Source organism: Ursus maritimus, unplaced genomic scaffold, assembly GCF_017311325.1.
Source record: "Ursus maritimus isolate PB19 unplaced genomic scaffold, ASM1731132v1 scaffold_12, whole genome shotgun sequence".
NCBI lineage: Eukaryota > Metazoa > Chordata > Mammalia > Carnivora > Ursidae > Ursus > Ursus maritimus.
Window position 1 is genome coordinate 51148637 of NW_024423564.1, and position 16303 is coordinate 51164939.

At 42.2% G+C, this 16303-nt stretch overlaps 1 protein-coding gene across 1 annotated transcript in view; it reads left to right on the forward strand.

Annotated features, from left to right (window-relative positions):
* The first annotated feature begins 4646 nt into the window (after positions 1–4646).
* JAK1 (Janus kinase 1) overlaps positions 4647–16303 on the forward strand; it is a 125547-nt gene continuing 113890 nt past the window's right edge. The window contains exon 1 of the mRNA XM_040627203.1: positions 4647–4881. The gene's annotated coding sequence lies outside the window, so the exon portion shown is untranslated. The remainder of the gene's footprint in view (positions 4882–16303) is intronic.

Genomic DNA, 16303 nt, shown 5'->3' on the forward strand with positions numbered 1-16303 from the left:
CATGAAAAATTCTCAACATCATTCTTTATTCATTGGGACAACACAAATGATCATTTATTGGAATTGCCAGAATTACAAAAGACTGGTAATACCAAGTATGGTGAAGATACAGAGCCACTGAAAATTTTATACATCACTGGTGGGCATATAGTAAGAGACTGCTACTTTGGAAAGCCATTGATCTGTTTCTTATAAAGTTAACTATACGATAACCTAGAAGTGAAGGAGACTAACTCAGTGGATTAGAGACCACAGAGGTAACTGTCCAGTTACTATCTAAATTTAGTTTAGAGGTAAAAGACCTAACATTTTATATTACTTTTCCTTTTTCTTTGGAGGGTGGGATAAGGGAAAGGGGTTGTTAAATAAAGAACATTTACTGAATACTATATTTTCAATATAAATGACAGTCTTGATTTAAAAAAATAGCACTTCAGACACTTTGGAACATCCACTGAAAATTCAGAGGGCTTAGAATCAGATATTTAAAGCATTGAGCTATACAAAACCCAGAGTAATGTAGAATAAACATTTATGTCATCCTCCTTCATTCTGTCTCTTAAATCTTTTTCCCCCCTTAGCATATATCACGATCTGACATTATTCTAATTATTGACTCATTTGCTTGTTTTCAGCTATCCTCTCCAACTAGGAACCTTCCCTGTCTTGTTTCGCCGCTGTATTTACAGTGCAGAATAGTGCTGGCACGTAACAAATATTTGTTGTATTCATTTGTCTAACCTAAGGAGGGAGGATGACTTCCTAAAGAATCACAGAGGAAACCACAATGCAAACAAACAAGAAACAAAAAACCCACAACAGTCAACATACTTGACTATAAGAAAATGGAAAAAAAATTTTTAATTAAAGATTTTATTTATTTGAGAGAGACAGAGAGCACGAGCAGGGAGGAGAGGGAGAAGCAGGCTGTCCGCTGAACAGGGAGCCTGACATGGGGTTCGATCCCAGGATCAGGATCCGAGCCAAAGGCAGAAGCTTAACTGCCTGAGCCACCCAGGTGCCCCTTTAAATTTTAAGTAGGCTCTATACCCAATGTGGGATTCGAACTCATAACCCCAAGGTCAAGAGTTGCATGCTCTACCCACTGAGCCAGCTAGGTGCCCCAAAAATGTAAATCATTTTAAGATGATAATGTTTGGGGCACCTGGGTAGCTCAGTTGGTTAAGTGTCTGCCTTTGGCTCAGGTCATGATCCTGGGGTCCTGGGATTGAATCCCGAGGCAGGCTCCCTCTCCCTCTGCCCCTGCTTGTGCTCTCTCTCTCGCTCACTCTCTCAAATAAATAAAATCTTAAAAAAGACGATAATGTTCATTGTTGCAGAACCTGACAATGTGTGCATTTTTCAGGGCAGTGTAAATTTTTGGAAACTTCCTGGAAAGTGACTTGCCAATATGAATCTATGAATCAGGAATCTAAAAATATGCAGTCCGTTTAACTCAATAACTCCTAAGATAATTGCCTAAATAGTATATATTTAATTATTATTTATTTGCATGAAGAAATTTATTAGTTACAAAAACTTTTGTAGTAACATGGAAAAATGCTCATAAATTAAAATAAATTTAAGGAACAACTTATAAAATTACATGCACACCATGATTATACTTAAATTAAAAATATGCCTAGTAAAAAAAGAACTGGAAGAAAAATATATAATATGGTAAACATTTATATTAGGGTTGCAAAATTACAGTGATTTTTATCTCTCTTCTCTAGTTTCCAAGTCTTTGAATTTCATGATCTATACAACGGTATTTTAGTTTTGTTCAGTACAACTTTTTAAGGCAAACCTTATTGTTCAAATCTGTTTCCCCATTGTAATCTAATCTTTTCCAGAGAAATAAACTGATGAGCAAACACTTTTTTGATGAAGATTTACATCAGAAAACCACGTGTACGATTGCTGGTTGGATGGGGTTGTTTTTTGAGAATTTCCCCGATAAGAGGTTTCTACTTCATTGCATTCAGTTTAGTTCAATTTAGGTGAATATTTGTAGCAGGTTTGCGGGTTTTATGCTACATGTTACATATTAGAAGGAAATATGTATAGTGCTCCTTTTATACTGTTCTCTCTCTCTCATATGTTCCTTATAGGGTGACTATCCAATTTTTTTCCATTCTCAAACATGAAATTGAATTCCTTATCCAATTTGGTTGGTGGTGTTGTTAGTCAACTTGTCAACTAATTTGGAAAATTTTGGTCACGTGAGTCTCTTCCTCTGCCTCAGCGCCCACATCTAAATCAGTTACCATGTAGTCTGTTCTACCTCTTCAGGCTTTTGACACTTTCATGTTTATCCCTCCCTAGTCCACTGCTTTAAATATTGATCTTATCACTTGTAGCCTGCAGCTCTGCAATGCTATGGACATTAATCTTGTCCTCCAATCCATCGTCCACCTTATTTTAACAGTAGTGGTTCTCAGCAGGGGTGGTTTTTGTTCCCCAGGGGACATTTGGCAACATCTGAGGACATTTTTGGTTGTCATAACTCAGCCAGGAGGTGGGTGAGGGGCTGGGGGACATGGAGGAGAAGCGATGGGGATTGCTACTGGCATCTAGTGGTTAGAGGACAGAGATACCGCTAAATATCCTGCAATACACAGGAAGCATCCCATACAAAGAATTTTCTGGCCCCAAATGTCAATAGTACTGAGGTTGAGAAACTCTGCCCTAGGGTGATTCTTATAAAATAAAAACTTGCTTAAATACCTCAAGAACACACGATGTCTTTCGGGCAAGATTTGTGCATAACCCACATCCATGTATATTACTGCCTGAATATGCCATGATCCCCACCTGGGCTCCTGTGATTTATCTGCTCCTTGTAGTTTCTTCTTTTCTTCCTGATTTGTTCGGGCTAGGCTGGGTAATTTTCTATGACCAGTTTTAGCAGAGCATGAATCACACTGAACACTCACCTGTCTGTTATCCCACTCCAATCTGAGCATCAGAGGTCAGGAACTGGGTCTTTTTTCCCTGAATCTTCAGCACTTAGTGCAATGCCTGGTATAGGGAAATACACTCAACCAAGGCCCTCTCTCCTTTTTCCATTTATATAGCAGTCAGATTTCTTGAGTACAATGGGGGTCATTGCTGCTATCTTGACTTTCCTTGATATTTATTCTTCCCCTTCTCTGAAATGTGCCTCTTTCATGATTGTCTCCATTCATTCACTCCCAACTTGTTCTTTAAGGCCCAGCTCAATAGAGATGATTTACCAAGCCTACCACGTGTGCCAGGCCTGCATTATCTTTGTTCACTTTCAGCATAAGCCCCATAAGGAAGGTATTATCCCAATTTAACAGGTGAAGAATATGATGAACAGCCCTGAGTGGCAGGTGAGGGAGCACATGCACACAAACACCCTCAAGTGGAGGCAACTGGGCCACGACACTCCCTGCTTGATTCTCCTGTCTTCTCTGAATTCTGCATCCTTCCATAAGGCACTCGAGATCTTTCAGTATGTCCCTCAACTTTTATGAGTGAGCTGTAAATTGTTCAGGGTATCTCAGGTGGCTAATGGTAGGAGCCAGACCTACAATCCAGAAGTCTAGAATCAGATGCTCTCTTCACTCATCAGGTACACACTAGCACTTCTTGCTCAGTATGAGGTAAGTTGCAGTAACCCCCCAAGTTATCGGGAGCCCTCTAATCAGCCTGCTGATTAGAGAAATCAGGGCAGGTGGGGCAGCTTCAGTCCACAGTGACTTGAGCTGTGGGAACCTGACCATGCTGAGGAGGATTTTCAGGGGGAAGGCACTGGAATGTTTCAAGCTCAAGAGTGGAACAGATTTGAACTTTTAAAAGCTCACTGTGGAAAATTAATTGGAGACTGGAGATATGCAGAGCCTGGATTTGAGAGGTGATTGTGGTCCTTCAGACGAGAGATGAGGGGAGCTTGGATCATGTTGTTGAAAGAGAAAAGCAAAAGGACTGGAGATACCTTGGAAGTAAAATTATCAGGATTTAGCTGTAGACTGTCTACAAGGATATGAATTCTGGCTGTAGTGTTACTTTAAGATACATATGCCTCGATTTGTTTTCTCATAGATCAAATGAGGATAATATGTACTATGAGAGATTATTAGTAAAAAACCGAAAAGCGCTGAATACATTAGGTATCAACAAATGTTAGCTGTTTTTTTTTAACTCAAAAGAGCTCTTTAAATACGGAATGCATTGGATCTGAAGTAACTTGTCTGTCAGATGATATTTATTTGATCTTAAGTTCCTGTTAGTCGTGCTACACAACTCGCCTCTTACGCTATCCCGACAAGGGGCAGAGGACTGTGATAAAGGCATCGCGGTGCAGGAACATGTGGTAGAGGGCATTCCGAACTTGGGAGGGATCAATCTACAGCCAAAACCTAACAACAGTTTTACTGTCTGCCCTGGCAGACCTCTTGTTCCTAGACTGGTGTTTCCAGAAGACGCGGTAAAGAAGCGAGTGAAGGGTGGGGGCATGAGCGAAGCCAGGTAGGGACCGGGCGGGAAGACTGGAGGTACAGGGTCCTGCGCGCTGTTGGAACGCACGCCTCCATCGCGGCCTCCGCCCCCTCTTTCCTGGGCTGCCGCTTGTGACGTCACGAGGAGGCGGAGCCGGCTTCGGTCTGGGAGGCGGAGCCAGCGGCGGGGCGGGGCGGGAGCGTCGCGGAGCGCAGGCCGCGGCGGCGGCGGAGTAGGTAGCAGCCGCAGACAGTGCGGGCCTGCGCCCCAGCCCTGGTCGCCAGTCCCGCGCCCCCACCTCAGCCCCGGGCGCGCGCACGCCGGGGCCCTGCGGGGCTGGCTGCTGAGCGAGTAGGCAGCCGGACCTGCGCAGCCACCCGGAGCACTCTCTCGGCCCAGGCGCACACGGAAGTGGTGAGTGTCGCGGAGGGGAGGTGGAGAAGCCTGTGGCGGCCGCGTGTGGCCGGGCGAGGGGCGCGGAGCCCGGCGCTGGCGGGCGACGCGGCCGCTGCTCTCTGTCCTCACGAGCCGCGCACCCCCGGCCGCTCAGCGAGCGCGGCGCTGGACCGGGGCCCCGGGCGGTCTGGGGGCGTGTGGGTGCGGGCGGGGAAGCGGGGGATTTCCAGCCAAGCGGAGCCGGCCGGTGACTGGGAGTTTGGGGGGCGGGGGCCCCACGCCGGGATGGGGGGAAGGTTAAGGCTCGGCGCCCCCTCCCCCAGAGCACACACCAAGTTTTCATAAACAAGCCTGGAACGCGCTGACATCCTGTTTATACCACCCTGAGATACAGGCGCGGGCTTGAGGTCTGACGTCCCTCGCTCTTGCACCGAGAACTTGACCGCCTGCTCTGGCAGAACTGTCTTTGGGGGGCGGGAGGAGGTTTTCTCCGGCCTCACAACGGAGGCCGAGGGTCTTCGTCGTTTTCCTCCTTTGCCATCTCAGCGACGGAAAGTTTCTGGGATTTGGGGCCATGTTTGGGGCTAGAAGGGGGGCGTCTGTGGACTCAGGAAACGGCCCCTCCCCTTCAGGTTCTTCTGGGACCCTGGCCCTGGGCAGCCCGCGAGAAGGGCGAAGGACGCATCTTGGGCGAGAGGGCCAGGGAAGAGGAACAGAGAGAGAGCCACTGGGGGAAGTGCGAATCCTACTGTAATGGGACTGATTAACTGAAACTGGGGCTGGTCTCAGGCCTTCTGTCTTGCTCCTCAGACCCCATCCACGCGTGGTCGCCAAGCATCAAAGGGAAACGTCGCTTTAGCGGGGCTAGTAAATACCCCTCTCAAGTCACATCCCAGGGTTTCAGGGATACGGGCTCCTTGGATGTCTGTTTACAAGGGAACTTCTTTAAGGAGACTAGATAAAAGGTGTGATTATTGTCAGGTGTTCGCATTTTTAAAAAACTATATTCTCTGTGAATTCCTGTGTGTCCGTTGGGAAGAGGACCCTGCCACTTTTAATACGTGGCTGTGAGCTGTCTTCTGTCCCTGGTTGAATACATGCTATTAACTTTTTTTTTTTCTTTTTACGAGTCATAGGGTTTTTCTCTCATGGCTGGAGTTCACATCGGTGTAAAATTGTCATTGCTTCTTTCAGGGAAGAACGCATTAAAAATCTTGTACAGTTAAGTGATGAGTAGAATGCAGAAACATGATCATGGAGTCTTGGCAAATTTTTAAGAAAAGGATTGAAATCATGGGCATATACACAGTGCAAAAAAATTTTTTAAGATGAGCATTTAATATTGATTAAATATTCCATTAATTCCATTGATTAAATGTTCCTCCCTTTCCAGAACCCCATTTTGTGCTGTTTCTCGCTTTTGTTTTTGGTGACTCTGATGTTTTCTAAGACCACGGAGCCCTTCTCACTGAAGGATCACTGTGTTCTTTTGTACTTTGTGGTGAAGGTTAATGGAGACCATGAGAGTACCAGACATTTGGGGTACAATATACTGTGTATTATGGAGAGAAATGGCTCCTTTGTATCGGTCCAGAGCACATTTAAAGGCGTTAAGTAATCATGCTGAGCGATTGTGGACATTATGAATAGGAATAATCAATCCTCTTCTTAATTTCACATATCATATTAACTAAGCACTTTCACTGTATCTTAATTTCTCTAAATAGCTGCAAAAATGTACTTTTACATCTGAGGATTGCAGTGTGACATACTCCACATTGATTCCCGATTCCACAATATACTAATTACAACCATTGGGAAGTGTTGATAGAGGGTAAATAAATTATACTTACAAAGATAAAAAAATTCAAACATTTTCCAAAATATAACTTAAATAACTACATTTAGTTTGCTATAATTTAAGCAGTCTTGTATCAGTTTGGTTAATGCTGTACTTGTGATTATCTTTCTGGTCATGTGGTATCCACCCTTTACAGATTACGGTATTAAGGTGAATTAGGTTGCAAAATTTTTTCAACTCAGGCATTTGTTAAAAAGCTGGTAAAAATAAGGAATTTTGAGGGCGGAGTTGCCTTTGCAGGAACAGAGACTCGGATTAAATGGCATGAAGAAACTTAAACTGAGTGCTTTTAAATCAGATTGTTAGGTCTGCCAGTTTAGATTCTGGGTTCACAAACACTAGTGGTTTCAACTGCAGACCACAAATTGTAGTAATGTTTCAAAGTTATCACTCAGTTTCTTCTGAATAGCTTTAGGTCATATGTATATTTGGACAGAAACCCAGCTGAAGCAAGTATTGAGAACGTGTAGGTTTATATTCACTTTTATAGAGGGAACACTAATGTATAACTGAGTTAATAAGGTTAGCAAAGACCAAGATCTGTGTTTTCTAACCCCTCTAATAAGTGTTTTTTTCCCCTAAATACACACGTATTTTATATATTTTTATTATGTATTTCCTTATTGTGTTCTAGTGAGATAATATGCTTTTAGAAAATTTATCACCTGAGATGTGACTCTTTATACAAGGAAATTTTTCTTGTTCATCTCCACATTTTAGAAAATTGTTTGAAGTGAATGGGGAATTGGTTAATTAACTCAATGTCCCTGAGCAAGCAGCACCTGATGCTTTGTGATTTCTTGTGGCTCAGTGGTATATGGAGCCTTGTCGTAGAGTAGAGATGCCAAAAAGAACCTCTCGGATTCTTTTAGACCAGTCTTTCTCAACTGGGTATGATTGTATGCCCAGAGATATTTGCAGTTTCTGGAGCCATTTTTGGTTATTATAACTTAGGGGTGGGGTGGGAGGAGGCAGTGTTACTGACATCCAGTGGGTAGAGGCCAAAGATGTTGCTAAACATCCTATAATGCATGGGGAGGCCCCATACAACAAAGAATAACCTGGCTCAAAAGTCAGTAGCATTGGGGTTGAAAAATTCTGTTTTGGAATGCCAGGTGGGGAACAAGAAGATATGGGCTTCTGTCATAGCGAATAGCTTCCCTTCAGTTTCCATTTTTCCTCTGTAGAATGGAAATCAAAGTATTCACCATTTTAGAAAGTTGTTGGGGAAAATCAGTTAACTAACACATGGTAACTGAAGTGCCACACAAATTATAATTGTTATGAAAACATTTTAAATAAATAGATATAGCAGTAGTTGAGCAAAGAGGTTAAGGTTATTGAGTGAAAAGATTGGATGGTTTGGTATTATTGAATTCTTATTTTGGGTACAGGACTTATTTAATGTAGTTTCCTTATTAGAACAAACTTTTCAGCTCTGCAGTTTCTTTGAATATAAGGATAATTTTCTCAGCATAACAAGAGGGAACACTCACTGTAGAGAAATCAGAAAATTGAGGAAAGTAAAGGAGGAAAGTCATCCATGGTTTACTCCCTCTCCCGTTTAAAGACCATCAAGTTCTTACCAATTTCTTTTCTACAAGAGTCCTTAAAATTGGAAGAAGAGCTAATGATGGGGAAAAAAAGGGAGCAGCTGGTGACCAGAGAAGGTATTATCTGTTTCTATGCTCTTCATTTTCTCTTTTTTTTGATAATTACCATGTACAGGTAAATTACATTATAGGAGACATTAGAGAAACTGGTTCATTGTTTTTATACCCTGTGGGCTAATCTCCAAGCCATGTTCTCATTTGGCATGTTGTTTCCTCTCTGCTTCTTGCTCTCCCCTGTACTCAGCTAGGTGTGCCACTATTGCTTCCTGTCTCGAAAACCCTATGGTAACATGGAGTTTTAAACAGCTGCCATGTTGAAGTGACCGGGTTTCAGGGGCAGGAAACTACCTCCTATGAGTATTCTTCCCTCTGAAGTGCAGCAGTTTTTTTGGCAACAAGAAAGCATAAAACATTAAGTTCATTTCCATGATATATTTACTTCTAAGGTTTTATGATCTGTGATTCTTAGCAGCTGGCAGTGGGCACAGATTTTTCCTTGGTGCTCTGTAAATAAATTGCCCAGTCCCAAGGCAAGACTTGCTTTAGCGGAAAAATGAAAATTTCTTTAAGTCTACTCTGGCCAAAAGACAGAGCTGGTCTTTGTTAGGATATTTTTAATCTGTGGTAACCGAGTTTACTTTACAGTAATATTTACTCGACACTTTGTTCATTCCCTTATTATTCAGTAAATACTTGTTGAGCCCCTGTTATGAATCTCAGGGTGTGAATAAACAGAACAAAACATGCAAAAATTCGTTGTCCTTCTAGAGTTTACAGTTTGGTGAAGAACCTTGGAGCTGTTCATTGAGGGTTTCTCAGTTGTAGATTTTACACATGCAAAACAGTAAGTCCTACTTTGTGAATGTAGAATGTTTCCTGGGAACCTTCATGGCACTCCTTTAAAGTCTGAGGACTAAGAACTGGCTTCCTCCCTTCCCCCATTTTTTAATGTTACAGATTAATTAACTCTGTATAAGCAAACATCTCTTCAGTACCTACTAATTTCTGGCAGATGCATAAGACAGTTTATATGGAAATAAGCCTGTTGCATGTAACTGTAACCCAGTGTGGGTGATGCTGTAGTAGAGGTTGGAATTAAGAGTGCTGGAACCCCTGAGGAAAGCTAAACCTTGCTTGAAGCCCTGTTCACTACTTTTTTGAAGAGGTTTCCCTAGAGTTGGGCCTAGAGGAGTGAGTAGGAGTTCTCTTGTCTAGGGGTGGAAAGGGAATCTAGTCGGAGATGAGCATGAGCAAAGGCACAAAGGTGGGCAGGTGAGTGGTATGTGTAACAAACTTGGAGGCAGCCACTGTGATTATAGCAGGATACTGGGAGGCAGCAGAGGGAGGTGAGGCTGGACATGCAGGATGGGGCCAGATTGTAAAGACGGAGACTGTCCCCAAGTCTGGGAGCAGTGTGAGGTCAGGGGCTGTGGCCTGTGTTGAATGAATGAGCTCAGGCATATAACATCATTAGCAAATGGAACAGCTGTGAAACACTGACAGGGTCAGCTTCAATCGACCGTTATCTTTTCCTCCACCCTATCACAGAAAATAGTTCTTCTTATCCACCACTTATCAACCATCCAGAAGACTGCTAGGAGGCAGGAAGGGTTTTGAGCCACAAGAGACGTCATGGAATCCATATGTGCTTTCCTTATAGTGGAGGACAACCTACTTTGATTTGCTTGTAATTTATAAAGGGTTTGTTGACAGTCCATCTGACTGGTTTTCAAGTCAGTGCGAGATTAACTACAAACATAAGAGACAGGAATTGTTAAGAGGATGAATCCAAGAAGGTACATTGTCTGAGACAGGCAGTGTTAATTTTTATCTTGGAAATGAGTGAGAAGCAGAAGGAAAAGCAGAACCGTAACTCAAAAAGTGAAACAGTCTGGGCGGTGCCATTTAGTGGAGGGACAAATGCCATTGTAAATACCCTAGCGAGATGGAGTTGTCACCGTCTCACAACACAGCATGGTAATTGGTGTTGCTGCTGCTGACCAAGCCATTAGGAAGAGGCCGAGTTGTGGAGCATACTGGAAAGGGCAAGATAGATAGGTCTGGTCTCCAGCAGAAAAGGGCGACTTCAGGGGTTGGGCTCTTGGGAGGTGTGCAAGCGGTGGGTGGAGGTGGAGAAGCTGCTGTCAGGATTGCAACATGACAAGCTCAAGGAAGAGGTTTTCTTCAGAATGAGAAGCCAGTGAGGAATCTTTGCTCATAAGAGGTGCTTTAACTCTGCAGGGAACGAGTTACTTAGGAGCGGTCTGTGAGACGAGGCTGCCTCTGCAGGCGAGAGGGAAGAGCTGTGGTATCTTCGAGAAAGGCCAGAGTAACTTGAACCAGCTGGGAAAGACGAAATCAGGTCAACTTATTACACCTGGAGATAGAAAACGGCGTTACTGTGTTTTAGCCTTGCTTTTCATGATCTGTTGTTTTGGTGGCTCAGGAGCCCGGCTGCTTGTTTTGATCCTAGCAGTGATCATGTGGGCAACTTAAGCTTGTTTCCTTATCAATAAGATGAAAGTAAAGACGGTACCTACCTGTAAGATTGTTTTGAGGATTGAATGACTATGCCTGAAGATTTTGGAATGGTGCCAGGCACGTGGTATAAATTAAACAATTGTTAGCTTTATTTGTTTTTTTTTATTGGTGAATATACTTTGGGTTAAAAACAAAGAGCTCAAATTGTATTCAGAATGCTTTAAGATGGTAGGGAAGTGTGACCCATTAAATGCAAAACAGCTGACACATTCTATATTAGAAAGACTTCAATTAGAAATGGTTAAATCAAAAAAAGTTTAGGCACTTAAAGCAGGCAGTTTCTCAAATCTAGAGGAGTTTATTATGTAGACAGCACCAAAGGTGATAATACATTAGGTTCTGCTGTATTTTTAAGGAAAAATGAGAAACAAAGGTGCCTTTAATTTAACTTTAAAGGTCATGCAAGGTATATAATTTGGTAGGAATGTATTAGACTTTCTGGGAAAGTCAATATAAAGGTTCTGTGTTGCTCTCAGTGATTCAGTTTACTTAGGAAGTGGCAGAAACACAGGCATACCCGTTTGTAAAATGGTGGCTTCAGAGTTGTGTGGAAGTTAAAAATCTTGTAAGTCAGATGATATGTTAGGGAGTTTTGCTGTTTAAGCAATTATAAGAGTTTAAAAGAACTCTGCAAATATATATTCAGTTTTTCCTGAATGCTGTTTTATCAGTTTCTATTTCCATATATGTGCTTTCCAAAAGCCAAGTTTACCCAAGATATAAATTGTATAAAAAGTTGGCCCTTCCTCATCATATTTTAAATATGCCTTTACTGCCTTCTCAGTGATGTTTATGTTGCATTTATATTCTCAAGAACAACAGTTGCCAGGTGGTTGGAAAAGAGCTTTTGATCTTTTCATCCCATGTTCTTTGATAGCAAAGAAGTTAGCTGTATCTTTTCCTTGTCTTCCCATTTGAAAAGGATAAAGAGAGTAAAATTCCCTCCTTTGTATTTGTGGAAAGGAAGCAGGAAGGGAAGTCCAGCTCAAATGATGAATAGTTGACCTGTAGGTATTTAAAAAAATAAATTTAGGTTTATCATTTTCAAGTATATTGGGTAACTTCGACAAGTTTGTATGTGTAAGGTAGAAATAGGTAAGAACAATTTGTAATTAATGCAACACTTGTTTTTAATCATGATTTAAAGAGCTTACAGCTATTAGAACTGACAACAGTTCATTCAATTAAGCACAATTATGTCTGCAGACTTATTTGCACAGTTAATTTGCTCAAGCTGTAGCAAGGCTGTAATTCATGGCAATTTTTTTCAATTAGTATAATTTAAAATCTTTTATTTATGGTAAGAGAAAAGACAAAGTAAAAAAATAAGGAGAAAACAATTTGCCAAATGTATATTTTCCCAGTGAAAAATTCTGTTATTAAACAAGATCACACACAGGGAGGCAGACAGATGTGATTTTTTTTTTTTTTAAAGCTTTTATTTATTTATTGGACAGACAGAGACACAGCGAGAGAGGGGACACCAGCAGGGGGAGTGGGAGAGGGAGAAGCAGGCTTCCCGCTGAGCAGGGAGTCCGATGTGGGGCTATTGGGATCATGACCTGAGCTGAGGGCAGACGATTAACGACTGAGCCACCCAGGGGCCCCGAGGTGTGATTTATATAATAAAGAGACCCAGTGGATCTTTGCTGCATATCTGCAAAGCCATTTTAGGGCTGATTCACAAACCAGACTTAAAGAAGTTAGATGCATAATGCCTAAATCTAATATTCTGGCTGGTTTTTGTTTTTGTTTTCAGTTAAAGTCATTCTGTCTAACTAGGCAGGTCTGCTAATAACCATATATTAGTTTTCTAATCGGAAAAATCATTTGCTACTTGGGCAAAGAATCCCATCATTGTACTTGTTTAGAGTGACCATTCACTCAGGTTGGCTAGAAATGGGGGGGGGGGCGTCGGAGAAAGCCAACTGGCTGGAATGTAAACTGTAAGCCCACTTGATATGGATTTAGAAAGTAGGCCACTAGAGATGTACAGACTGGCTGAGATAAAAAAAATGCTTTCAGGTTTTCTTAATTTAACAATTATCTATAAATCATGCTTTCAGGTTTTCTTTATTTAACAATTATCTATAAATCATGTATTATGTGAGAACAAGACCTGATTCCTGCCCTCAGGAAGCTTCCTTGCTAGTGGAAAACAGAATAATTCAACAATTATACAGCTATTTGTTATAATTATGCTAAGCACCAGGAGAGATGTCTTAGTTTGCTATAGAGGTTGAAGGCAGTACGAAGAAGAGGTCTCTGTGGTACTTTTTTTTTTTTTTAAACATTGAAATCTGAAGGGTGAAAGAGTTAGCCAGGCTAAGAGGAAGAGGAGGTTTTTCCAGTCAAAGGAAACAGCTTGTGCAAAAGACCTGGGGTGGAATCAACACTGCAGCTGGAGCAGAGAGGACAAAGATACAGGCTGGTGAGGCAGGCAGAAACCTGATCAAGCAGGACCTTATGGGCCATTATTACTTTGGGCCTTATAAATAAAAGGGGTAATTCAAGGCTTTAAAACAGGACAGTGACATGATGGGACTCAAGTCACTGTATGAAAGAAAGAAAAAAGGATCCCCCCCCCCCCAGCTCCTGCCCCTGGGAGTACCTCTCTCTGCCCACTCTCTGCCTAATGCCTTGAAAGCCTTCACTTCCTCCCACTCACTCATTCTTTAATTCTTTGCAACCTAACTGCCACCTCCACACTCTTGAGCCTCCTTCTTTGAGGTCACAGGTGACCTTCTTGCTGTCACACTTTTAACACCTTTTTTCTGCTCTTGTTATCTAAAACATTTGATGCTGTTAAACGCCCTCTTCCTGAAAGATGCCCCACAGCCCCACTGCTGTCTGGCTTCTGAAACACACTACCTCTCTCCTTCCTTTCTGTGTCTTGGCCTTCTTTTCCTCTCCTCTCTCCCTTTCCTTTAGTAAAGCCTTTAGCCCACGCAGCTGCAAATGGCAAGTCCCATTTGTTCCTAAAACTGTGCCGATGATCTGCTTTAACTTGAGCTCCAGTTGTCGAGCAGCTTCAGGCACGATTCAAGGCACCGGGGTTGCTTTAGGAAACCAGAGGCAAGGCCTCTCCTTAGAGAGTCAACCTAAGATGTTAAACCTGTCTATAAATAAGGTGATTTCAGGTGGTGATAAGTGCAATAAAGAAAATAAGGTAATGGGTAGAGAATGCATAAGTGGATGGGAGAGGGGCTTCCTCCTGGACAGTGACATTGGAGTTTAGGCCTGAATTATGAGCAGGAGACAGGCCAGGCGGTGATCTGGAGGAAGAGTAGAGGGGGAGTAGCGGATGTCCAGGCCCCGTGGGGAGATGGTCTTTCCATTTCATGCTGGGCTCCCTTACCTGGCTTTCTTATCGACACCTCCAGTTTAACTGCTTCAAAGTTGATATCTCTCTTTCTGACCCCACCATACCAATGGAAGATTTCTCTGTTCCTCTTAATACCATTTCTTTTCACCACCCTCAAAACCTCTTAGATCAGCGGTCAGAAAACTTTTTCCATGAAGGAAAAGACAGTGAATATTTTCAGATTTGAGGGCCTGGCCACCTCTGTCACAACTACACAATTCTCTTGTAGAACTAAAGCAAATACAATATGTAAACACACTGTGGCTGTGTTCCAATAAAATTTTATATATGGACCCTGAAATTTGAATTTTCACTTGTCACAAAATATTCTTTTCCCCAACTACTTAAAAATGTAAAAATTCGTGCAGCTTCTTAGCTGTACAAAATAGGTGACAGGTTGGATTTGGTGTGTGGGCCAAAATTTGCTGACTCCAGCCGCAGACTCCTCTTGCCTTCTCCCCTTTGCTTTCTCCCCATCCCGAAGACAGCAGTCTGCCCAGCGCTCTCAGTGCTTCCTCCCAGTATTTGCACCTTTGCCTGCTCACCAGTCCCTGCCCCTGACCTAGCTTTCTTCTACCGGCACGATCCCAGCAATCTCTAATGTAGTCTCCCTGCCTCCAACCCTTTCCCTCCAGTCTGTCCTCCACACAGACATTGAATAATCTTGCAGCTGGATTCAGGTCATTGAATTGTCCTGACCATAAGCCTTCGTCAGTCCCAATTGTGTACAGAGAACGATCTAAACTCCACCTTAGTGTGGCATTCAGGGCTCCTCATGATAAAACCTCAACTTTCCCCATGCTTCTCCCATTTCTCCCCTTCTGCACCATGCCAAAATAGATTATTTGCTGTTTTGCTTTCAGGCCTTAAACATTTCTTCTTTTTTTCTGCATTCTTCTTCTTTTCTAATGCACTTTGCCCATGTTTTGTGCTGTCCATCTGCCAAAATTCTGTACCTTTCAAGGCCCTTTCAAATGTCCCTGTTCCTGCCCCCTCCCCCCCAATAAGAGGTACATATATATGTAGTGCTCCGGTGGTATGCAGTCCTCTTTTCTAGGGCATCGTGTTCTGCCTTATGCCTCAGTTCTTTTGTAAACTGGCTCCCATTGTACAGTTCCAAGGTCCTTGAGGCCAGAAACAGTCTCATTCACTGTAATACCGCCTTTCACAGTAGGCACATGGGTCTTTATTGATTAAATGCCAAGTCCTGTGTAGACATATACAATTTGTAGACATCTTAAATGTCTAAATGTCTAAATGTCCCACTGCTGGTGGGAATTTGGTCAGATTAAATTCTTGAGTCTTATATAAAGACGTACAGTTTTGTGAAAGAGCTGGTATTTTGGAAGACTTAGGTTGTATTCTTGGTCCTGTCAATACCTTAGATAAATAAGGTCCTGTCAATACCTTAGATAAATAAGTTCAGGCAAATTACTGATGTTCCTCTTCAGGAATTGATATGTTTCCTTTTATAAAAAAAAAGAAAAGAGTGCTCTTTAATTCATAACATTTCCTTGCCAGAAAGCTCAAGGCCAAGTTACTTGTTTTAGGTTGCTGTCCATTTTTCTTACAGTAGTCTCCCTGCCTCAGTCTCCACCAGATCACATGTCACGTGTATTAAGTCCTTGCTTTAATGAATGGTTCTGTTGTATGTGTCTTTTATATTTATATAGGTAGCCTCAACTTTTTTGGTGATAGAAATATAAATAATAAATACTAGCCCCTTAGTTTACCCATCCTGAGGTGACACCAAGATGGTAGGAGAGATAAATATCTCAGAAGAAATAGGTAAAAGGGGCAATATGGGAAACATGATGTAGGTTTGGTGGAAAAGGAGAAAAGTGCTTTGTAAGTGTCTTGTAATCTTTTGGTTAGCATGTGCTTGGGGCAGGTTATGTCTCCCAGGTTTGTGGTGTGTAGCACATCTTTGGAGATAGGAAGGAGAGGGAGTAAGAGGATGAGACTCAAGGTTAGTAAAATTTCATGTGTCAGCTGTCGTATGTGCTTTGCATTTGGTATTTAATCTTTTAAGAGCTAGAGTTGGATCTTAACAGCATCATT